This window comes from Athene cunicularia (assembly GCF_003259725.1).
Source record: "Athene cunicularia isolate RWA chromosome Z unlocalized genomic scaffold, athCun1 chrZ_part2, whole genome shotgun sequence".
NCBI classification, from domain to species: domain Eukaryota; kingdom Metazoa; phylum Chordata; class Aves; order Strigiformes; family Strigidae; genus Athene; species Athene cunicularia.
In genome coordinates this window covers 10680977-10706768 of record NW_020799143.1, presented here as the reverse complement: position 1 = coordinate 10706768, position 25792 = coordinate 10680977, and the positions used below count along the sequence as shown (strand labels likewise).

General features: G+C 34.4%; 1 protein-coding gene across 1 annotated transcript in view; it reads right to left on the bottom strand.

Annotated features, from left to right (window-relative positions):
- Positions 1-25792, bottom strand: part of LOC113490019 (contactin-associated protein-like 4) — a 234238-nt gene that overhangs the window by 85151 nt on the left and 123295 nt on the right. The window lies entirely within an intron of this gene.

Here is a 25792-nt window from a genome sequence, read left to right as displayed (position 1 = left end):
GGCAAACAGTAAAGCACACAAATAAAAGGTAATTGTCAGTGAATTCCATAGGAATAACTGTTGAATCATTCTTGATCATTCTTCTGGATCATGTGTTAAGTCATCCGTACATTTAGTACTGACACCACACTGAAAAATCTCACATCTAAAATTTAAGTGAATGAAACATTTCAAAATGAAACATTGTTTTCACAAAATGTGTAGAACATCCTGGCATTTCAATTTACCTACCGTACTGTCTAATACTTTTTCTTAAGACAAGAGAGTAAGCTTTATGATTTCCTCTTACCAAAAGGCTAGAAAAATTCCACTGCAAATCTGTGTTTTAGATACGTAGTAGGCTGAATCCAAAAAGTTCTCATACTGACAGACCATGCTGTTGAAAGACTGGTTTCCAACTAAGAAAACCAGAGCATTATGAAAGGGTTTTAATTCAGTGTTCTGTTGAAAAAGAAAAATCTAAATTTCACATTTCTTTCCCAGGTCAGAGATAAAAAATTAAAGTATTACCATAGAAACTTATTTGGCAGTATTTAACTGATAGGACTAGTTTCTCTTTTTGTTACATAAAGAAATATAAAGAAATGTAAAAAAATCTAAAGAGCTGTAATCATTAAATTTAGCATCCTAAAGACTGGAGAATATCTTCTGATTTTGTTGGTTACATATTCAGATGCGGTGTGGGGTTTTTTTCCTCATTGCCTGTTTGTGATATGTCAAGCAGAAATAATTTGTTCGAACATTTGAATCTAAATATCCAATAGACAAAAATAGCTCTCTGAAATATTTTAGTTATCAGAATTGAAAAGCATACACATTTCTGGATATATGGACAATACTGTTGCTATAGTTATAAACCACAGATGTTGCAATTGCAGAAGAACTTCAGGTATGTAGCTTTCCATAAGTTTTTGAAGCAGAGGTGAACTTCATTGCATTTCATTATTTACCTTCCTATACACAAGTCTTTTCATCTTCCCTTCCCTGTACTAGTAAAATTTAAATTATGTCTGAACACTTAATTGGAAAGAAAAAAAAAGGAAAATAAACGAAAAAAGAGAACAGCTAGTAGACGGGCTCATTACAGCTAACTTATTAAACTAAAAATAATCAATGAGAGTTAGTTACTGAGCGTCCACACCACTTTCATGCTCAGGCTTTGTACTTTCACTTTCACAGTGGGCTAAGGTGAAAACACACTGTAACAAACACTGGAGAAGAGTTACTATTTGGAGGGTGAGACTCTTCCAGACCTCTTGTCCCTTGAAATCCTTACTTGTAGTCTGTAACAAACACATCTGCCAATGAAAGCACCAATTAGTTTGTTGACTGAACCAGAACCCAGGTCCCAGAAGTAAGTATTGTGAGCAAATGAAGTGTTCAATTAAGATTTAAATTTTTTCCAAAATCATTCTTGGAAGGCAGCCATCTCATGAAAATTAGTTGTTAAGTTTTGAGTACAGAATGAATATTTCTTGATTTTTTTACTGCAAGGCATATTTAAGTCATGTGTTCTTAATTTAAAATTAGTTTTTTGACTTCAGTACCAGCCAGAAAGTAATCCAAACTATTCCTTAAATCATTCAGAATGGTCATTTTAGAAATCAATAGTTTTAGCTGTCATTGTACAAAGCTTTTATCTGGGAAGAACACATTTTAAAGTGTATGAAGTTGAGTATTAAATGGGTCTTTATTTCTTGATTTTAACTCTCTAAAGGTTAAAATACATGGTTTGGGGAATTTTTTCAGTTTTAAAGCTTTTCACAAGAGGAGGCAATCAGACAGCTTTTCCTCCAGACCAAAAATACTAAAGGCATATCTGAAGCCTATGGAAGTAGCTTGTAGGCTTTTTAGAGGAGAGGCATATTCAATGTGACAGAAACACTACTGTCTTTACCATAGCATGCAATTACTATTTCACTGTCCAATCCAACAATCATTTAAACACGTAACAGTTATAACCATATAATGAGCCTTCCTCCTCCCACCCCTGTCTTATTCAGACTGTTCAGATCACTTCATTTCTGTACCAAATCACTCAAAGGGAACATGCCATTATTCTAGGTTATACAACCTACACAGCTATCTCATGGTTAAAGTCTCAGTGTGACCCTCAGTTAATATGAATGTTACACATAATAAGCATTGTTTGCATAAATGTTAATAAGGTTGTAAAGCTAATCCCTGATAATATAACTGCCTACTGAATCTTAGTTGATGGTCTTACAGATTCTATATTATAATGCTTTTTAATAGCATGGAGACATACCATCTTTCTCAAAGAATGCAGGTTTTGAAACTTGGAAATACTATATTACAGTTTAGCCTTAAATGGTAGCAGGGGCACTCAGCAGTATAGGTATCTAAGTAGATAGCTCTTCACAGCCTATTGTATTCCACAAAGGGAAAATACCCTGAGCTGTACTGAAGCCTGAAATGAGGGCCTACTCTCAAACTTGTTTTAACACTCTTACTCCCTTTCTAACCCTGTGGTTTCTTTACCCCAAATTATTTTAACTCTGCTCTGAATACAGAATTATTCAGTTCATTATTGCATCAGAAATCACACATGTGCACTGGACTGTATTAATAAAAGTTAAATCCTGTGTGTAGAAGGGCATCACAAACCTCAGAATGCTTGTGCAGGTAAGCTTACATCAACGTGAGGGAAAAAGAAAGTTCTTTGTTTCCTTCTCTATTACCTATCCATAAAGCAAATATGTTTTTAGAACAGGGATAGCACCAGCATCATGTCCAAAACTTCCTCAGCCAGTCAAAATGTCCCCCACAGGTAAAGCTGTCTATGAGACATGCACTGTGTATAGTGAGCCATATTTTAGATCACCTAAGAACAGATGATACTTATTTACAAATGCAACTTTTACTCTACAATATACTATATATTCACTGTAAAACATACTATATGACTAAATAATATGCAGTGTTTTTACATGTATTGTGTGCCCATAGTAATAAATAATATTCATTACAAATATTACTTTATATTAAATACAAATATTGCTATGTTAAATAAGTATACTTAGATGCAAATTCTCATTTTATGTTTAATGACAAGAACTGGAAGAGGACCCCAACCTGTATAATTTTGTCAGAAGGGAAAGTTTAGCAGTGAGGTACTAGAGTACCTCAAGAAGGGTCCCAGCTTCTTCATGTGTTTTACAATTCTACTACCAAAACCAGCAAAAAGAGTTTGAAGTAACTAAGAGCTGTTCATATGAAATATGAAATTGATGTTGTTGCATGATGGTGGTTATGCTTTGGAAACACTGTCAAGCCAAACTGCCTGTACAAGTTTTTCTGCTTATGACACATACCGAAACGGTAGTTGGTAATAATGCATAGGGTCATCACAAAGGGAATAGAAATCCCAGCAGACTACTGGCAATTTATTCACCTTAGAACATCATTCATACTACTCTAAAAATGCTGCAAGATTAATCCATATCGAGCTCTTCTGAGAACAGAGTTCAATATAATTTTTTTCCCATAACTTCTAAGCTATATCTAAGTTCATATAGCGGCTTTAACTATTTACATGTCAGTAACAAAAGGTGTGTGTATTCAAGTTGACCTAGCACACAGTACAATTAACATAAATGTCAATTAAATATTCATTGCACAAGAATCCAAACCTTCAGACTCTTCCTTCTCATCCTATTACCACTGTGGGAAGTTATTGTTAGGTTTTGTTTTTGAAGTCGGTCCTGAAAGTCAGCAGATGTGAAATGTTCAGGTAAAGTAAAAAATCAGTGTGAATCTCCTTCACCCTGATCAGAAAACACTGTACCAGAAAATGCCCTCCTTTTACTTGACCTGCAAATTGGAATTATGGCTAGGAGAAAATGATTGCATAGATAAGATTATCAAAATTTTTTAGGGTTTATTGGTTATAATCAATGATTTATGCAAAACTGAATGGATCTGTTGGCTATGAAATACTAGCAGTGGCGTCTTAGTGAGGGGCCCTGTGCTGTAAGTTACTCACTGTATTTTTCACCAGGTCTTGTCACTGAATTGTTTGAGGATATAGTTGAACTATACTAGCGTAATCTTAAATTCACAAAACCACACAGCAGTTCCACATATTCATAAATAAGACTGATTATAATATTTTCTTCAGAGAAGTCTGGTGTATATTAATGACAACATGATTAATATAGACCAGATAGAAAAAATTCCTGTCTAGAAAACCATCATAAATTCTTGTACTAGTTAATGTCCACTGCATGTAATATCTTGCACTATTTCAGTAGGAAACTACTCTATCTGGCAAATCCTAATGCAATTACATCATCCGCACTTTGTGCAGATCATCTGACTGGTCAAAAGAAAAATATCTGACTAGTTAAAGCAATAATATGACTTCCAAGAAAAACAGTAGATGGATATTAAAGTCACTGTCATGCTGCAACCACGACTAATTACTGTCAGATATATAGATGTCGTGCACAAGATATTATGTTTGCCCTTTCACTCAGTGATTCCCTCAATCTATCATCTTCCTGAGTTACAATGGAGTTTGGTTTCTTTTTTTTCCTTGTTCATTTGTTAGGGTTTTTTTTATTATACAGAAACTTCTACCGTGCTTGCTTAAAAGATTTCAGATGCTTGCAGCATACTGAATTCATAATTTAATATCATAAACTTGAGCAATGCAATTCACAAAGTACAATTCCATTTGAACACATTATTTGAAAAACAAAAACTAAACAAAATTTTTAAAATTCCCTGAAAGGATTTAAAATCTCTGAAAACAGATTGCAAATACTACTTCATCTATAATTATATTTTTCACAGTGTTTTTGCAGTCCATTAAGAATGTTTTAAGGAATAGCATTCAACATATTTTAAATATCTCTTAATTCACTGTTCTATAGAATTTGTCATTAAAGTATAATTTATTCTACTTCTAGATCGAGAGTTCAGAATTGGAATCTTCTAGCTTTTAGCACTCAAAATACTAGCTTTTTCTTACAGAAAATTATTTCCTTACTAAGAGGAATACAATTCTCACATTTAATTCTAGCCATCTCTGAGTGCTATTAAAATTACAAATGACAAAAATAGACTGTTGAGTGCTCTTCAGAATGTTCCAAAACACTGTTTATTTTGCAACTGCACTACTAATAGTTTTACACATGATAAGCTAGAAATGTAGAAAAGGAAATTATTTAATTAAAGATTACATTGTACATAGTATCTTTGAAAGCTTCCCTTCCTAAGGAGTTACTAAACTGTGTCTCTGCTCATTACAGAACAACTCAAGTTGAAGTACTCTCATGTATTATGATGAAAAACAGGCAGAGAGTGAATATCTTTTAAAGATAGATAGATAGATAGATAGATAGATAGATAGATAGATAGATAGATAGATAGATAAAACTATAGCTAGCTATTTCAAATTAGTCAGTATCCAAAAGAATTCTCTGAAACACTTCAATTTCCACCTGCAGTATCTTTTACAGTTTATGGCAGCACATTAGGGGGAATGCTTTATGTACTGAAGTGGTTAGTTGACCAGTATAATCGTGACCTTATCCTCTTTGCTGTCTACTGATATTTCTTCTTAGATTAAAAACTCAAGCTCTCTTTTCTCATGTTTATATTACCTAGCTCATAGCCATGTCCTGTTACATGGTCCTGTCATTTGTCTATTCATTCTCCTTAACTTCTTTAAGCTTTTTTTTTTTTTTTTTTTAATGTAACAATGAGAAATTATAGCACCATAGAAGTGTGCTGGATGTTTTCCAGCTTTTAAACAGCAAACATTTCCTAAAATTCACACCATAAAAACAGTATTGTGAAGGATGTGAAGGATGCAAGAAATACATCATATAATTAAAATGTTCACCAAGAAGATTGGTATGACCAGTGAAATTCCTCTATAACACGAATTAAATACACTCAATTTCTCTATAAATTTGAAAAGTGTTCCTTTTATAGTTCCCTCTTTTGAGCACTGTTTAAAATTGTCTTCCCAAAGACTTGCAAACTAGTTCAATGTTCCTCTGAAAATAAATATAAAAAACGAGGTTAATCCAAATTATTTAAACTTCAAGCAAAATAACAGAATCGGCAAGCAATAACATACCTTTAACCAGGAACCGGATTATATTTTATGCTATGTTATTTTGCATTCTCTTGTTGTGCTTTGTTTGCTGACAATACCCTCCTAAAAAAGTCACTGTGTACTTAGATTTAAGTAAGCAGTGAATCTATGTTTCACTTATAATATTAGACAAAGAAGCATTATCTTGAAAGAGCCTGAACAAAAAGCATTTGCAAGTAAATTTTAAAGAATAAAAAGAAGCAAGGAAACAAATACTAAAATTAATGAGACCACTATACATGTCAAAACACTTGAAAAAATTGTGATTATCACCAACTCTCACATAGGAAAATTTTTTAAAGAAGATTAAATGTTCAACACACTGTGGAGTAGCTGGTGAGACATTCATATAAACCTGTATCTCCCACCTCCTAATCACTGCAGCTTCCTCCTTGGCAACATTAATGTGGAAGCAGGATGACTGTTGTCACTATAATTTTTATTAAAAGGTGAATATCACAAGCTTCAATATAAGTAAAAGGTGAAATTCAGAAACTACGTTTTTATTTATTTATTTTTTATTTTATTTTTTTAAGCTGAAAACATCTCTGTAGACACTCTGTGCTAGATGTCCTGTCAGCAATCTCATTTGTTTACTCTGCAAAATAAACCCTTGGCTATTGTACACAAGTGTAGTAAAAGCGTAAACATAACTGGTGAGTTTAATTCTTCATTATTTGAAAACTGGCCGAACAGCTGGACCCAGAAGGTGGTGACAAGTGGCACAAAAGCTATGTGGGGCCCATTAGTGAACAGTGTACACCGGTACTCTATCCAATACTATTTAACTTCTTCAGTAACGATCTAGATAGTTTCTAGATAGAAACATGAATCACTAACAACCCCCAGCAGCGCTACAGGCTTGGGGAGCAGTGGCTCGAGAGCTGCCAGTCAGAGAGGGACCTGGAGGGGTGATCGACAGCTGGCTGAACAGGAGCCAGCAGTGTGCCCAGGGGGACAAGAAGGCCAATGGCATCCTGGCTTGTGTCAGCAATAGCGTGGCCAGCAGGGACAGGGAAGGGATTTCACCCCTGTACTCGGCACTGGGGAGGCCGCCCCTCGATTCCTGTGTTCAGTTTTGGGCCCCTCACTCCAAAAAGGACATTGAATGACTCGAGCGTGTCCAGAGAAGGGCAATGAAGCTGGTGCAGGGTCTGGAGCACAGGTCGAACGGGGAGCGGCTGAGGGAACTGGGGGTGTTTAGTCTGGAGAAAAGGAGGCTGAGGGGAGACCTCATCACCCTCTGCAGCTACCTGAAAGGAAGGTGCAGAGAGCTGGGGATGAGCCTCTGTAACCAAGTAACAAGCAATAGGACAAGAGGGAATGGCCTCAAGTTGTGCCAGGAAAAGTTTAGACTGGATATTAGGAAGCATTTCTTTACAGAAGGAGTTGTTGGGTGTTGGAATGGGCTGCCCAGGGCGTGGTGGAGTCCCCATCCCTGGAGGGGTTTAAGAGTCGGGTTGACATAGCGCTGAGGGATATGGTGTAGTTGGGAACTGTCCATAATGTTGGTTAATGGTTGGACTAGGTGATCTTCAAGGTCTTTTCCAACCTAGATTATCTGTGATTCTGTAATATGTCATTATTGCAAAGAAATCTAATGGTAAACTTGGCTGAATTAGGCAAAATATGGCCAGTGCATAGTTGGAGGTGATCCTTCCCATTTATTCAGCACTGGTGAGGCCATACTTGGGAGTACTGTGTCCAGTTGTGGGTTTCCCAGTATAAGAGAGAAATGGACGAACTGGAGAGAGTCCTTGAAAGGGCCATGAAGATGATGAAGGGACTAGAGCATCACTCACAGGATGAAAGGCCGTTCAGTATAGAGAAGAGGAGGATCAGGGGGGGAATACTTGAAAGCAGGACACAAATAAGAGGGAGCCAGGCTGTTTGCAGTGGTGTTCCATGATAGGAAAAGAGGCAGTGGGCACAAACTCAAACACAGGAGGTTTTGTCTGCACATAAGGAAAGCTTTACACAGTAAAGAATTTTTTTTTTTTTTTTCAGAGACCTAGAAGGAGGTTGCCCTTGGAGGTTGTGCAGCCTCCATCTGGAGAAACAGCTTTAGGTGACCCTGCTTAATTACAGGTGTTAGACCAGATGACCTCCTGAGGTCTCTTCCAACCTGAACACAAGATTCTGTGATAATTGGGTTCACATTATAAAATGGAGTTTTTGTGTGGACTTTTTTTGAGCCAGGTGGTGGGAGGCAAAAAGGCAAAACCCCAAAGATCATAATGTGACACCAGACTGAAATTCCAGTGGAACCTCTGTGAGGTTCAGACATCTAGGTCTACCTCCTCCGTGCTGTGGGGGCTAACGTGTTAACACCTCCATGGCAGACGTGCACCAAAAACTTGACACACAAACCACCCTTCAGAGATATATATTCCTTTCAATACTCTCTCAATATTAAGTTGATGTTTGAGTCTTTTGAAACATTTCCTTTTTCAGTGTTCTCTTCTCCTTTCTCTTACCTTTGGCCAGATTTTTGTTTTTCTTTAAAAATGCTGGGCCTATATCTCCTCTTCAGACTTTTTATTTCAATCATTATCTTAAAGCTAAAAAATTCAATTTTTTTGGTGTGTGCCACTGGTGATGGTGGTGCAGTTTTGCACCACTTCTGTCATCTTTAAGTTTTTCTCTTTCTGGGAAATAGTAAGTTATGTATCACAGTTGGCTTGGAAAGCACACTTGGTAAGAATTCACTAAACCTTCACACTGTTCTTACAGTTTTTCATCAGTGTCAGTCAGAAACAAGATAACAGGGTAAACTGTATCAATATTCTTTCCATCTATCGCTTTTTGGTATTTATTCACACTGGGTGAGTGTTTTATTCACTGGGTTATTATGTCATGTTTCTTTCTCTATTTTTGCCTTTCACTTTATGTAAGGAATATCATCATACCTTTATGTAAGAGAATACATACAGAAGTGGATGAAGAGAGGATGAGACTGCATTTACCAGGTAATTTATGAAAATTGACAGCTGACATTTGCGAATGGACCCAGTAGTAGAGATGTTTTCTGCATTTCTGTTTTGTTGTTTTGGAATTTGTTTTGGTTTTTTGAGAAACAAAATTTGAAACAGATTAGTTTCATATTGATGTAGAAGGGTAAGATTTGGTATCTAAAAAAATAAGCTAACAACAAATATTTATGGGTTTCTTTTTGCAGCAGTTGCAGTTGAATACCCCAGTTACTCAACAGCATTGTGGGGGAGTGTAGGTAGCATCTGAGTCTAGGGCCCTTGAATGGCTATTGCTAGCCAGCAGAGGTCTATCACCAGTTAGCCATGCTCTTTTGAAAATGTGGTTAATAAAAACAGTGGGGTTTTTTTGTTTGTTCGGTTGTTTTGTTTTTTTTTCTTTTTCTTTTTTCATGTTCAACAAATCTGAAATGAAAAGGTACATAATTGTCTAGATGTCACAGTGTAGGACTAATGTAGGCATTAAAAATATCTTAACGTAAATCACGAGAAACACTATTTTTTTTTAATTCTTACATCCACCTTATTTTCTGTTTCATTCATCCATATGTAGCAATAAATTGTATCTGAAGTAACTTGTCACCATTGGAGGGAGCCCTTGTATTAACACAACTGGGCGCAACATTAAGTTTTGTTAATCCTCCCTTAAAATTATCATAACAACAGTTATTTATTAATTCCCAACATGAAATTATGAAACTACTATGTTTATTAATACCTAAGCACATGTTCCTCACAGATACTACCTTAACATTGAAAATATGAATGTGTTTCTTAATAGTATTACTGGAATCCTAAACAATCTTTATCTTCAGTGACTTTCAAAGATCAGCTGATTCTTTACCTGAAATGAATATACATATACTTTTTAAAATATGGAAAGTCCATGAATTTGTATTCTGATATTCTAAAGGTAACTGTGATGATCTCTGAGGGTAATAATAAAAGCAGTTTTTAATGGAAGCATTATGACAATTTATTTTCAGGGGTGGTTTTTTTGTTTGTTTGTTTGGGTTTTTTTTGTTTTGTTTTTTTTCTTCTTTTTAATAAATCCCTTTGAAACAATCTGTAAAATATAAACACACATAATTTTGAGTCTGGGCTACAGTGTAACTGTCCTTTCTACTTTCAAATTAGTTTGAAGCTTAACAATACTGTGCTGGATAAAGAAATGTTTTTGCTAATGTTATTTAATGTTGAGGGTCAAACCAAATACTTTTACACACTTAGAAATAAAAAATTCCGTAAATGTTATGAAATATTGTCAAAGAGCAGTAAAATATTTAATCTGTTTATTCCACATATTTACCTGTTAGAAATGGTAACATTTTTGGAGATGGTATATTTCTCATTATATGAAACTTAGGTATATGCTATTACAGTATAACATTCCTTCGCATACAATTTTACACTTTTCTCTGAAATGAGATTAAATGACCAGAAAGAAAGGAAGGGAACCTTATTAACTATTCGACATAGAAATGGCAGAGCAAGTGCTTTGTAGCTCTTATGTCCTGAGGGTCACAGACAGTAATAGAGTTCAATAAAAAGGCTTCCTGCTTAATTTATTCTGTACCTTTTCATATATGATGTCTCACCATTTCTAACTTTAGAGAAAAGCCCTTATTTGAATTCTTCTGTAACTCATCATTATCTTACACAACAAGTTAACATAATGATAATCTGTTATTTATGTTGCTACAACTTTAAAATTAGTTAAATATTTAATCCAACACACCAAAAACTTCAGTGGCAAGTTATAACATTTCTTTTTACATAGTACTTGCTATTCTGCTTATAAGAAAACATTTCAAAGCAAGAAGCTTCCATGTCGTTTGCTTTATCCTGTTGAAAGGTACAATGAAATTAAACCTCTGGGAAGTTGTTGAGATTAAGCTTTTCAGACTGTAAACAATAAGGCTCAAAGACGTTTCTGTATACTTATACTAATTCTGTATAAAATTTTAACAGAAATGTTCAGCAAATGTATATTAAAGTTGCATTCAGAAGTAGTTACCAGTGACTAGGAAAAATTAAATCCAATGTCTAAAATATTTCCTGTTAAGAGCATTTGGAATAAAAAAAGCAGAGGTTTAGATTTCAAGAAATGTCATGGTTCACCGTAGCCACACTGAAAATGAGATGGGACAATAGGATAATCTTCCAAATTAAAGTTTCCTGATGACATTCTGTAAGTATCCTTCTAGTTAATCAAACTTCTAGCTGATTGCTATTGTTCTGTGGTTACACACCGGCATTGAAAACAAACTGAGACTACTTAATAGACTTTTATAGAAACCAAAGGCAAAGTGAAATTGGAGCTATACCTGATACAGGTATTGAAATGACCATTCAGATAAAAATAAAGTTTAAAACTTATCACTTGCTTAATGTAACAAAAGACAAAGGATTAAGCAGATGAACACCATCATATTCTTCCCATGTAACTACAACATGCAATTTTTTTCAACAGATTTCCTCTTTTTAACATGTTTACTATGTCTATGCAAGGCTTTAATTTTCACCAAGTCCTCTTTCTTCTGTGTTATAGACAGCAAGACTCCAACACTTTGGGATTAAAAACATGGCTAGATTGATATATGAATCATTTTGTTCAAATGAAAAACCTGGAGTCAATTGGTTATATGAGAACTGAAGTTGTCCATATGGATTCATCAGTCAAAATAAAATAGATTTTTAGTCTTCCTGCTTTTGGAGAAAAAAACCTAACATGCATTTCGAGGTACCTTCATTACCCTCATAGTTTGAATTAGAAGTTGTGAAACTGTCAGGTTGAATACACTATAATTTCTTTCTTGGAAGATTAGAAAAAAAAAACAACAAACAAACAAACAAAAAAAATTCCCAAAACCAAAATCGAAAAAGAAGCCAAAACAAGAAGTTTAAGTTAGGTATCAGGAGACTATGATAACGTCTGTCTGAATATGTATAAAAAAAGATTACTTTGTGAAAGAAAATATTTTGTACTTTATGAATCTGTGATTTACTTCCTGCCATGTTTCATCTATTTGACCTAATAAAATCAAATAATTTTTTTGTATTCATGAGAAACAAATGCAAGCATTTCAATAAGGCTTGTTTCATCACTGATCTGGTTAATAATTTTGACATGTGTGTTGCAGACTCTTAAGACTGATTAATACAATGTAAAAAACCTAACTGAGGAACACCTGTTCTTGGTAGTGTACAACTTATGGAACATGGTGCTTAAAAAACATCTGCAGTGTAAGCACAAGAGACAGAGACATCATGGAGCAAAGTCATGTTCCACTCAGAAGTACAGAAATTAGCTATTCATGAGGATAAAAAAAACATATAAATTTCTGTCTTCAAAATCAGAGTGAAGCAGTTAAAGTAAACCGAAGTAGTGAGCTGTTGACACTCGTAAGAAATCCTCTATCAGCACTGAAGGTGGTAACAGCATGAGATGGCTTTGTAGTGATTTTGTTTGGAGCCCTGATGGAAATGAAAACAGCAGAAAAGAGGTGTAGAAATTTCAGTTAAACAAAACAAGGAAAGGTTTTTGAAATAAAGCAGTCTGTATTTGTGGAATAAAACAGTATAAACTTGAGCAAAAGGTCACTTGGCCTCCCAGTAATCCTTTTGTTGTAGCCTATCTTAGCAGAACAGTTTAAAAGAATATTAATCATTTATTCAGGGTAGATGGGAGAAGGCGAAGAAATTGATCTGAAAGTAGTTGGAAGGGTTCTGACTGAGATAATAGTTGATTTTCTTCATAGCAGCTTGTATGGTGTTATGTTTTGGACTTGTGATGAAAACAGCATTGATAATTCAGGGATGTTTTAGTTACTGCTGAGCAGTGCTTGCACAGAGTCAAGGCCTGTTCTGCTCCTCACACTACCCCACCAGTGAGTAGTCTGGGGGTGCACAAGAAGCTGGGAGGGGACAGAGCTGGGACAGGTGACCCCAGCTGACCCAAGGGATGTCCCAGACCATATGATGTCATGCTCAGCATATAAAGCTGTGGGAAGAAGGAGGAAGTGGGGGTGGGGAGTGGGGTGGGGGGTTGCATTTTGAGTGATGCCATTTGTCTTCCCAAGTAACCGTTATGTGTGATGGAGGCCTGCTTTCCTGGAGATGGTTCTAAACACCTGCCTACTGATGGGAAGTGGTGAATGAATTCCTTACATTGCTTTACTTGTGTGTGCAGCCTTTGCTTTATCTATTAAACTGTCTTTATCTCAAACCAAGAATTTTCTCACTTCTAACCGGCTGATTCTCCTGTCCATCCCACTGTGAGGGGACTAAGCGATTGGGTGTGTGGTGCTTACTTGCCAGCTGAGGTCAAACCATGACAAAGAGACATTCTCGATCAATGCTTCAGTGAAGACTGGAAGGTTTCATACCATCAGTTGCATTTAGATTTCTTTCTAGGCTTACCACTGGTATCTTAACATCATTATCCTACATGATGCACATAGGAAAACACACAGAACAAAACACAAACACAAGTATTTGCTCATATTAAACAGAAAATAAGAGTATTCATGTTTTTAAAAAGAAAAAATCCACAGCATGAGAGACTTAACCATGTTTAATAACAGATATTGTACTGCTCTAGCAAAAACCCAATGCCTCAGAAATTAAATGCTGAGATCCCAAAACTAGGATCAAGTGAAGTCTGCACTGTAAAGATGTTAGATCACATAGGAACATTTACTAGAATGCTCTTTTGTGCCCAGGGGATGTGTCCTTTTTAAAAGCAGGATAGGATATTAGGATATTTTTAACTCGTGAATGGAATAATAACCAAGTTTCCAGGTATTTGTCACATGGAAATTTTGGGTCTGACACACAATTCAGTATTAGTGTAACCAACAGATTTGGGTACACTAAGCAGCAAGATAATGGTAGTTCAGACTTTCGTATACTCCTGTGCATTTAAATACGCATAATTGACTATCAAATACAAGTGACTAGCAAATATGGCATGCAAGGAAAGAAATCAAGAATACATGATGGGCAAGAAACAGAAAGAGCACACCTGCAAACCTCAGTAAATGGTATGACTGTAGAAGGGAAAGGAGAAATGACTGAGCTGCTTGTGCCCATTGGCATGGAAAGGGCAAGCAGAGAGCAAGCTGGCTGCTCTACAATGCGGAGAGACAGAATAAAGAAGGCCTCTGCATAAACATCATTAAATTAGATCTCCAAATAGAGATGGGAGAAGACTATTTTAATCTTTGTGGCTACTGGTTAGAGTTATCTACCCTGCGGCATATATGCAGATCAAACTTATTGCATCAGGTATTCCTTTGTTTCTTTGACTATGACAGAGTTTCTTTGCTGGTATAAATTTGAATAACTTCACTGATCATAGGGAAAATATGGCATAAGGGTTGTGGCCTGAAAGCACATCAGTGATGGTCATCAGTTTTCTTCGTAACAGGCTATCTGTTAGAAAGTAGAAGGAATGTAAGGTACTAGTACCGTATTAACAAGAATTCTGATACATTACTTTCTGTAGAAAAGCTAAAACAGATCAGCCTCACTGAACACTAATCCCATCTCCTCTACAGAATATTTTACTTCATCTTCCCTGTTTGCTAAGAAGAAAACAAAAATGCAAACTTCTTCAGGAGCTGATAAGGTTTTGACTTCAATTGTCCCAACTGCTGTATCCCAAATTCAAAAATATAGAATGCAGTCATGTGAAGTGAGATACTCCTTGTAAATCCAATTTACACTGGAATTGATTTATATCAAAGGTAGGGATTTAAGTATTTGCTTTATAGTCCCTAGTGTTACTGCAAATATTGCTCAAATCTAGCTCCATGCTAATGGTGTTATAGCAAGTGAGAAATGCATCACAAGAAGCCCAGAGTAAGAAAACAAAAGTTTATGAACATCTCTTTGTTACAACAGGATGGACATAGCACTCAATTTGAGATTGCAAGGGTCTGTCAAGGATTTTCAATCTAATCAGGAAATAGACCTTACATAGGGTAAATGGGAATAAATTCCATTTAGAGCACATGACATGAATAACCATAACTCTGCTTCTTCCATGGAGGTGACTGAATATATGGGAATACTGCTGGCAGTTTGCCATGCTAATCTCTTTGGATTATGTAATCATACCAAGCATTTAATTGCATCTCTGTGTCCATCTGTCAGGAAGGGTTAAATCTAAAATACAGATCAGTGAGAAAAATGTTGTATAGGTTGCAAAATCCAGACTACGAGACATTTACTCCTAGATATTCAACCATTTTCTTTCAATAATTAACTGCCCACTGGATAAAGTGTCACTGAAGAAGCACGATTAAGTGCGGTTCTTAATATTAAAAATGATCCTTCTTAAATGAAAGAACCAACAAATTCTCTCTTCACTTGCTCAACATGGTGCCCCTAGAGGGAGGCTCTCATGCCAGCAACATGTTTATGAGACAAAATCAAAGCCACACATCTTCACTGAAGTACAAGTATTGCCAGTTTCTATTATCATAATTTCCAGAATACTTAATATCTCTTTTATGTCTAACATTTATGATAAATCTTGAAGGATGAATGGTGATGACAGTCATTTGTGCATTGCAAAACTGGAAATTAAGATCAAATGACCACAGGTACATGGGTGGTCACATCTCTCCAGCTAAATTTTTCTTTGTTGAAATGTAATCTTGATATTGATTACTATTTCATTAGATATTAAACAGACTGTGTAGAAATAGCTTTTCTAAGAGAAATAGGACCATTCCACAGTGCACTGAAACTGCTCCTAAACCAATTCTTTAAACCAAAACTGGGGATGGATGGCATCTCATGGGTTTCTGTTGGGTAGGAAAATAAATAAACTATTTTCAACAAAAATCTTGACAATAAAAATGTTAGTTCTTTGCCTATATATTTTTAACACAAGAGACTTAATTTCAAAATTATTTTAGTATCAATTATAGATTATTTTTAGATGTATAGAAAACTGAAGTAGTCTGTAGGAACATGTGTGACACTTATTTTTACTGCGTTTGACTTTCTGTAATATTCCAACCTCATGTATCTTGCTTACATTGTAACATCTTGAAACTGGCTTTGGTGCACACCAGTGCTGTAGAGTTAGTATAAATAAAGCTGTCTCAGGTGGATAATTCTAGTTTGCTAGTCATCCCTACCTATTCTGTGCATCTGAATGAAACTAAGTGCAGGGCAGAAGGAAATGGAGAATTAGCCTCATATACCTAGAGAAAACAATGCATTTAACAGATAATCTTATGCTGAAATGCTTTTGAAATGCATTCAAAGTGAGCAGTAGCTATCTGAGAACTTGAAGGAGTTCAAACACAAGTCTAAATTAGAATTCTAGTAGCAGGCTCCTCTTTAATATTTTTTTCTACTTCCTATAAAGGTTCTTGAAAAAAAAAAAAAATCAAAGTATCATGTGATTCATGTAACAAACATCAAAATCTATTCCTCAGTATTCTTAATCCACTTTATGCAGGTTGCATCAGACAAAATTAATTTGACTGAAGACTGTTTTCTCTTTCATTTACAATTGACACTGAGGACATACAGTTTAATTCACAATTCACTGTTACTGTCAGCAATTACTTGAGATTATTTAGTATTTTTATTTCATATGAGCAAAAAGAAATGAAGAGACCAGTACTGCTATGTGACCATGGGGGTGCTTCAGTGAACTCAGTTATAAAAAACATTTTATCATGACTGTGGAGGAAAGCTTATTCCTCACCAATGATCAATTAATTTCACTATGTCTGTGCTACAATAGAAACTCCACTCTGTTTCCTAAGGAAGACCCAAATAATTAATAACTGAACAATCAAAGACTAGTTCACCAGTGTGTTTTACAAATAGTAGGGGTGGAGGAACAGTCTGGGGAAGGAAAGAGGTGAAAACACTTGATTGCTTCATTCAGACAGTCTGTCTGGTAGTGAGCAGTGTACACAAAGCAGTTGGAAGTGCCCACAGAAATCAACTCAGTCATTCTCAAGACTCAAGTCTCCAACTCTTGATATCTAATTTATTTAAAAAATTGGTGAATTCTTACTCTATAACAGATACATTGCATATGTTTTGGGTTTTCTTCTGGTTTTGTTTTATTTTTTACTTATGACTATCAATTTTTAGATTAAATCAATACTGATTTAATTCTGTAATGTCATCTGGTCTTTATAAAAGGCAGCTACTCTTTGAAACAAGGAATTGTTTACTCCCAAAAACCTTTGTTATAATTGTATAAACCAAGGATCAAGCTAATTATAAAAGGAGACTGCTTCTGCTTAGCAGATTAGCATCTTGGCAATCAGAAGTGATGACAAAATAAGTACAGGAAAAGAACACAACAATTTAATAGGTTATCAATTGTATATATTTTTCAATCTGTCAGAGTATGAAAATTATTCTTCATCTATCCAACCACATTTCAAATTATCTTCGTGTAACACAGAGTGACTAAAAGATTTCTAATAGGTTTTAGCTGAAAATATCATAATGTTGTATTTAATATTAATAAATGTCATACTTTTTAATATTTTTTTAAATATCATAAAGTAAGAAGCCTCTGAAAAAAATATATTTATAAACAATATCATATAGTTTGTTAAATGTCTTTAAAATGTATATCCCATAAACATTTGGCAAAAATACTCATTAAGAAAAAACAAAGCAGCAAGAAGCACACAATACAATAATGGATTGATAAGACTTCAATCATGAACATTTTATTCATGTAAGCCTTAAAATAAGTTAACATTTTTATAACACTTTTGTTCTTTCAAGCTACATATGATAGCTTGAAACATGAGTTTTCTTATGATATATATGTATTTTGGTATTTATTTATTCTAAAATATTATTAATTGAAACTCAGAACTGAAAAATAAATAAAAAAAAATTAACTTTGACTTTTTCAGACTCTGTTTTCAGTACATATACTCTGTTTGTTAATAAGTCTGTGTGAAGTTTTGCCTGTCATTAGGTCTGTGTCAAGTCTTATCCTAAGGGGAATCTTACAACAGCAATAATTACTGCGATTGCACAAGACTTCTTCAGACATCTATCATATCTAAAAAAGCTTATGTCATGCTACATGACAGTCTGCTTGGTATTGTCTCATTATTAGGTAAAGAAAGAGATTAAAATTAGCATCTCTCACAGAAGAAATGCCATTCTAGAAGTTGGAAGTCTACACACTGATCAGTTTTTAGCATACACAGGGCTATAAACTAGGGGTCTTACTCATCTTGCCTCAGAGTTAGAAGACATAGAAAGGAAATTGGGGAGAAAATAGTTCTGTCACAGGTAAAAAATAAAATTCTAGGACCATAATTAGGAGCTGGTATGACTGAAGCTGGTAAATGTCAATAGTATATTTTATTTTCAAAATTGTTTTAGCAAAAGTATATATTTAATCGTTGAAAATAAGAGAAAATGTCCATTGCCCTGTAAAGGATCTTGTAACTAACTCTGGTGTAGCCCCCCTTTACCCCTCAGTCCAAACTACTAAATACTTGGCTGTTAAGTTTGGAGCTACCCCATGAAATCCCCACTTAGACCTACTCTGCAGAATGTGGAGAACACCTTTAGCCACCAATTAAAAACACAACACCAGAATCTTACTAGATGTTGTAATAATCTTCCACGAATTTTGTAGCTAGCTCTCTCATACAACAGAAGATGTTGTCGCATCACAGGTTGTCTACATGTTGCTTTAGAGACATAAAAATAAAGAAAGGTTTTAAGCAATGTTTCTGTTGTTTTAGCAAGGTTTCTTCTAGGGATGGACCCCTCTATCACTAAAACCAAATTGCTGCTTCCCCCTAAGGTTGCAGCCACAGAGGGCTAGGCTGCTTACCTAATTTTTATGACACGCTTTTTTCCCAGGCTTTCTGTCTGACCAGAAACTCCAATAAAGTCTCCTGGCAGGTTACATTCTTAGTAAGTCACTCTCTAAACCTTACTGGACTGAGGATCATCATTCAGAAACTTCATCTCTCTTATAATTCTGCTCTGTTTAGGACTATTCCATTGTTCTACAGCATAATTTTTATCATCCTAGCAAATGAATAAATTCCCTCACCCAGCTGGTTCTGAGGTCTCGGACAGAAGTCCTTGACCACAATAGAAACAGAACCATCAGTTCTATTTTGTCCCTGTCTGGACTTTACTGATCACTTAGTGAAACCAAGAAGCAGTATTATAAATCTGAAAATTGACTTGATTCTAGAGATTTCTGTAGTTTTAACTATTGTCCGAGAAACTGAAACCAGCTCAGGAAAGTTAAATTAACAAGAAAATTAATCAGAGCTGAAAACAAGCAAGAAAACAAATCTCAAAGCTTTAAGCTGCTCATGGAAAGATCCTTGCTGATTGCCCCAAGTCATATGAATACATCTTCAGTTTGGAATGGAGAACACTGCAGTCATAATAACCAGCTGCACTTTTGTAGACCACTTCAGGTGCTTTTTTGCATGCTCCTCTGAAGCTCTTACAATCGGTCCACCCATGCTGACAGAGACTTGCTCTATTATATGAGCTTTGTTTCCATGTTGTTTATCTTCAGCCAGTTAAACAGGTTGGAGTGTAGGGCCTACAGGTTACACACATATCCACACAAGAATCTGTCCTATACAAGTAGCTGTACTTCAAATGTGACACCCAAACCTTACTACGGGAAATACATAGGAGTTGGGAAAAAATGCATGTTGTTATGAATAGAATTGAAATCCATATCACAAAAATCTGTTAGAATTGACTTATTCTCTCAGAAAGTCCTGACATAGGACTGTATTAGAGACATCCCAGTCATGTTAATCTTGCATAGATGATTAAAACCAAGTCTGAAAATTACTATCAGTGACAGAAAGTATGACAAATGGAAGCTTCCATTGAAGCTACATTGCTTCTGGATTGTAAAAAAGAGGAAAACACCTACTACTTACAGCCAGAATTTTTAATATTCTAACATATGTTAAGTGGTAATTTTTGGTCATCTATAACATCACTTCATAATTCCACTTATTTCACCTGAACTGACCACATTTTTAACAAACCAAAGATCTGACCTCACATGAAGAAAAGGCTAAGAAAACATTCTGAAATCATTCTTTTAGTGACATAATTTTCATCTAAATTATTTAATTATAAATTTTCATTACAGAAATTAGAAAAAAATTAGAAAGGAAAACATGTTAGAGGAAATAACAAAATATGTTGAAAATGTGCCATAACAAACCAATAATGTAAGTTAGAACAACTGCAGTGTGCTTTATCCAGTCTGAGGAAAACATGCAAGACTAATCAACCATTGAAGCCCTCCTTATGTAAAATCTGTTTGTGAAGAAATTTGCTATGGACATTAAACCCAAGTAAGAACATAGCTGTTTCTTATTGTTTCACTCCAGCAAACTAGAATTTGGCGGTCTTAATTATTTCTCATCTTCATATTTTCAGAAAGTGACTTTGTGGCTTTGGAGGTTTGGATTTATTTTTTTTTTCCTTTAGATCTCCTTTTTTTTAAAACAAAAACAAAAACAAAAACAAAAACAAACAAACAAAAACAAAACCCACCAAACCAACATATTTATATATATTTCTTGGTTTTAAGGTCTTTTTCCTAACTGCATACTTTTCCATTAATTTTTGAAAGGGAGAAAAATGTATATACTATATAAAAACTAAAATATCTTAATTTATGATTTCCAAGCAAGTAATATACAGCAAATGTATTTGTCTTTATTTAATTTTTAAGAAATTCTTTCAAATAGGATGTCTTTGGAAAGCTTTTTGAAAATATGGATGTGAGAGAATGGAAACTCAATTAAAGTCACACATGCAAATATTCATGTTTCATATTGTTCCTCATAATTTTAAATATATTAAAAATATATGAGTTAGCTCAATCTTCAGTAAAAATGTGTATGACTTTTTTTTGTTTTACAGTGGCCAAATGACATCTATTTCTCTGCACTGAAGTTGTATATATATGAATTTGAGGTTAACTGACTTGATTGAACCATCCTCAACAAAAATTTTAAACACATTAGTGGACTTAACTTCTTATCATTATGTGTTAACCCAAAGTACAGCTGAGATGTGCATTATTGAGTTTCTTCTACCTTTAACCAAAAAAAAAAAAAAAAAAAAAAAAAAATATATATGTATTTATACATTTTCTTCCTTATTGCCTCGCAATTATCAGTCACCTGAGACCATACAGATTTTTCAGTCTTGCAGAAGCTAACACAACAAGCTCTGATTTTTTCCTGCAGTCGTTTATGAAAGTTTCTTTAAAGCTTTCAGCTTCTCCTGTCTAAATCACCAGAGGTGATGTACTTCATGTTCCTAAGGCTCACAATCACAAATAGAACTGGAGTAGTCACAGTTGTTCAAAATATTACATCCTGCACTAAAATAATTCTGACAGCGGATTTTTCTTTTTTCATTTTTTCTAAATCTTAACTCTTTGTTGTAAGGAAGATATTAACTGTGTGGATAACTGGGTCTAACAAAAGTACATCTACTCTTTTTTTCTAGCTACTATGATCTCCTGGTTTTACTAAATACAAATTGCTACAGGTTCTTTACTGTTTAAAAATAATTTATTTTCTAAGATATTTTCTGTGTAAGATTTTTCAGCTTGAATAATATTTGCATTCTGATTTTGACGTAGTGGAATGCAAACGTAATTTCACACAACACTTATTAACCAAACTGTAATGCAGGCTTCATATGTACAACTAAATCTGTCTTCAAACAAATTATAATAACATTATGATAAATATTGTCTAAACAGATAAGAGCTATGAAAATACCTCAGTATGATTATCTATTATTCAAACATCCACAACTCAGTATCAAGAATGTGTTTACCAGATGACACAATCCCTTGGTACACTTAATTGTAAAGAAATAATGGAACAATGAGAGAAAGAATGAAAGAACAAGTTAAATTTTCTGTATTAGGGAACACTATCAAATATAGAACATTTATTTTGCTATAGCCAGCATCCCTAATTATTTGAACTAGCAAGGATTTTTTTCTTTGCTGTAATATATATGCAACCTTTTATATAAAATATATTTAGTGGCAATACCGACACTTCTATAATGAAGAGACTGAGTTCTTTTGTGAAGGCATTATATACAAGGAAGAGTCAAGCATGCTGCAGTGTATGATGTGTCCCTCAAACAGTCTTCAAAGGACAGGTTTAAGCAGCCTACTCAGAACATCCCCAAAGGAATGAGTTTTGTTGAGTCATGAGCATGGTACATGATTTCCACTTTGCTGTACTGGCAGAGGTAATGAACAACTGACCTCCTTTCTCTTCATGCTACTGTGCTTACAGATTTCTGTTGCAGCCATACTCGATATTCTCTTTTCCAGACCAAAGAATCCTAGTGTAATCAGTCATTTCTTTCATACCAATGTCCCCTTTTTAATCTTTTAAATCATCATTCTCTGAATCTTTTTTGAAATGGGTAATCAGGTCTTCACTGAAGACATGAACAAAACACATATTTACACAGCGGGGTAATGAGGTTTTCTGTCTGTTTCTCTACTAATATCGTAATAATTCTACCACTCCATTTGCATCTTTGTTCCTGAGGGTTGAGCTTATTTATAAATGATTTACAACCTCAAGCTCTTATACTGCAGTAGCCCACAGTCATTCAACATGGAAGGATGGAGGGTTTTTTGGAGTGAGTGGTTGGTGGATTGTTTTTTGTTTTTGGTTTTTTTTTTTTTTTTTTCCAGGTACATTATATTAGTAGTGAAGCCAGAATTTTTTTCCCAGTTTCTTTGTAGTATTATATATAGATAAGTTTTTAAATGTTCCAGATCAAAATCTAGGCCATAACACAATTTAGGAGTGATTTTTTTTTTTCTAATTTGTTTAATGTTTATGGTATAATAAAAAACCACAAACAAACAAACAAAAAACCCAAAAGTAAGAAGAAATTAATACATATTTCTGACAGTATCAGTGAAAATTTAAAATGGCAAGATCACATACAAGACACAGACAACTTTAGAAGGTCTGGAAACTCAACAGAACAATTTGTTAACTATTTCATATGTTTCTAGTTATGCATTTGGTATTACAATACATTTTTTCTACCTGTGATAAAGAAATGCCTTCAGTCAAGTTTTAGTTTGGTATGCTTGCTTTGTACAAGGATATGATCTTTCTGTCACACAAAAAGTTATGTAACTGTTTGATCTAATTAAAAAAATAAGAAAGAAAAAAAAAATTTTTTTTCAGCTTTCAAAATTACATGTATACTTTTCAAAGTGAGTATTTAGAGCTGAAGTGTGTGTGTGAGAGAGAGACAGAAAATGGTGAACATGTAAAAATACCTATACAGTTTCATCATTTTCATTGCTGGAACCTTTTCAACTATAGGTGTAATCTAAAGAAAAATACAATCTTTATTAATTTATATGATATTTGAAGATGAAACTGTGACAGCTAAACACTGCGAATGTAGATGAGGATTAGGAATTTTATGAGAGCACAACAGTTTGTGCAATATTACAATCATCCTCCTTCCACTGAAACTAAATGAAACATTATCATGTTTTTGTTTGTTTTCACATCATGTCAGTATTTTTCTTTTCCTTTTTGCAAAATAACAGGACTGTAGAGAGATGGAAAAGAAAAAGAAGAGAAAGTGAACTGGTAAGGTAAACTTCAGGAATCATTCAAACGAATACCATTTCATAGGATCATAGGGTAAATCAGGTTGGAAAGGTCATTCAGTCAAACTTCTTGATTAAAGCAAGGTCAGCTACTAGGTCAGAGAAGGTTACTCAGGACTTTCCCAGTAACTTGGTTTTATACTTGGTTAGAATTTTAAGTATATGTTGAGGACTTTCAAAGCTATCTGTTTGGGCTATGTCATTCCTACCTGGATGTTTTAAGATCCTTAACAGAATATCTTAAATTATGCTTGTAATTCTTTATTAAGCAGCTATTGCAAAGATTCAGAGTTACTTTTCAAAGAGACCTATTTTGCTGTGCTGGGTCAACATCTGTCATATTAACTGTCACAGATTTCCAGGAAAGATCTATTTTCTTCCCTTTTCTCTCTTGTACAGCAGGTTAGAAAAGAAATGAGACAAGAAGAGGGCATAATTAGACATTCTTTCAGTTTATGTCCGTTTATTAAGGGTTTGATTTTTCCAACATGTAAAGTATACCATCTCATGATGAAGTCACTTGCATGAGGCACTACCTTCGGTGATAATACTCCAGATACCGCATGAATTATATCAGAGGTTACAGAGTAATTTCACTTCATATTACAGAAAATCTGTTCAAAGATAGATGAAGTATACATATTACATAGTCTAAAAGATCATCTGCAGGGTTTGGGGTGTTTTTTTTGTGTTTTTTTGTGGGTTTTTTTGGTTTTTTTTTTGGGGGGGGGGTTGGGTTTTTTTTAAAAAAAAAGATGTTATCATACTGATTATTTATCTGTTACAAGCTAAACAGCCTTGGCAGTACTTTGAGGATCGCATTTTGTTTGTCAGGCTCCTGGAAATAAAAATGATTTATTAATCCAATTTTATTTGGAATTTATGACCTTCAATTCTCAAATGCCATTATAAATGGAAAAGAAAAAATGAGATAATTTAATTATATTGAATTAATATGTACTAACATATAAATAATATACAGCATTAAAAATTGTATTATCCTTCTAATTTTAAGCTTTTAAATATATAGTTTTATAATTATAATTAAAAATACATAAAATACATTAACTACTATATGAACTATATCTGGCATGATTTTTAGGCTTGTTGTACCACCTCAACATCCACAGTTCAGAAGCTCAGTTCTGAAGCCACATTCTGTAACTGTATGCTCACAAAATACAAATTAGAGAACCACCTCACATAACTTACAACAGAGCAAGTTACTTGTAAACCTCTACCAGCCTCACTGTATCCAAAGTGTTTTGAATCTGGAGAATGGAGACCGATTTGGCATTACTTCAGGTCTACACAAAACAGCATGAAAAAGATGCAGTAGAACCATTGTTACTTAAAGAAAAGCTGTTTTATACAGAAGTTAATAGATTTTATATAGACATACAGATCCTCACCTACAGTCTGCTACTAGCTGAAGTGCCTAAGACTTGATCAAATCACAGAATAATTTTGTCATTAATCAAATGACAATTCATCATAGGGAAATGCAACCAGACTCAATTCAACTACATCTTAATTTGACTGGATTCACCTGACTGGAAAACTGCTTAATACCACATCAGCAAGCAGGAGATGAAAATGATCACCATCTTGAGGGAACAAAAATGACTGAGGATAATGCATATTTTTTTCATTACTATGGAGTCACATTTTTAAGCATCAACACCAAAACAAGAATTATTACATTCCTTTTGCAATTTTTGCAAATTTGCGGTGGCTGAGCTAAAGATATGCAGAATACAACAGGTAACATCCAGCACTATCATCCATTTTGCTTACTTATTTGGGCTTACCCTTCAGAACCAAGAACTCACAAATCATCATAATATCATGCTAACAATGTCAGGTCGCTGAAAAAAACCCACAAAAATGAGGAGTCTGACTCATAGTATATAGTAAAGTATCTCTAACTAGGAGAGATGAACCCTAGCCATGGAGAGAAGAAAGCCT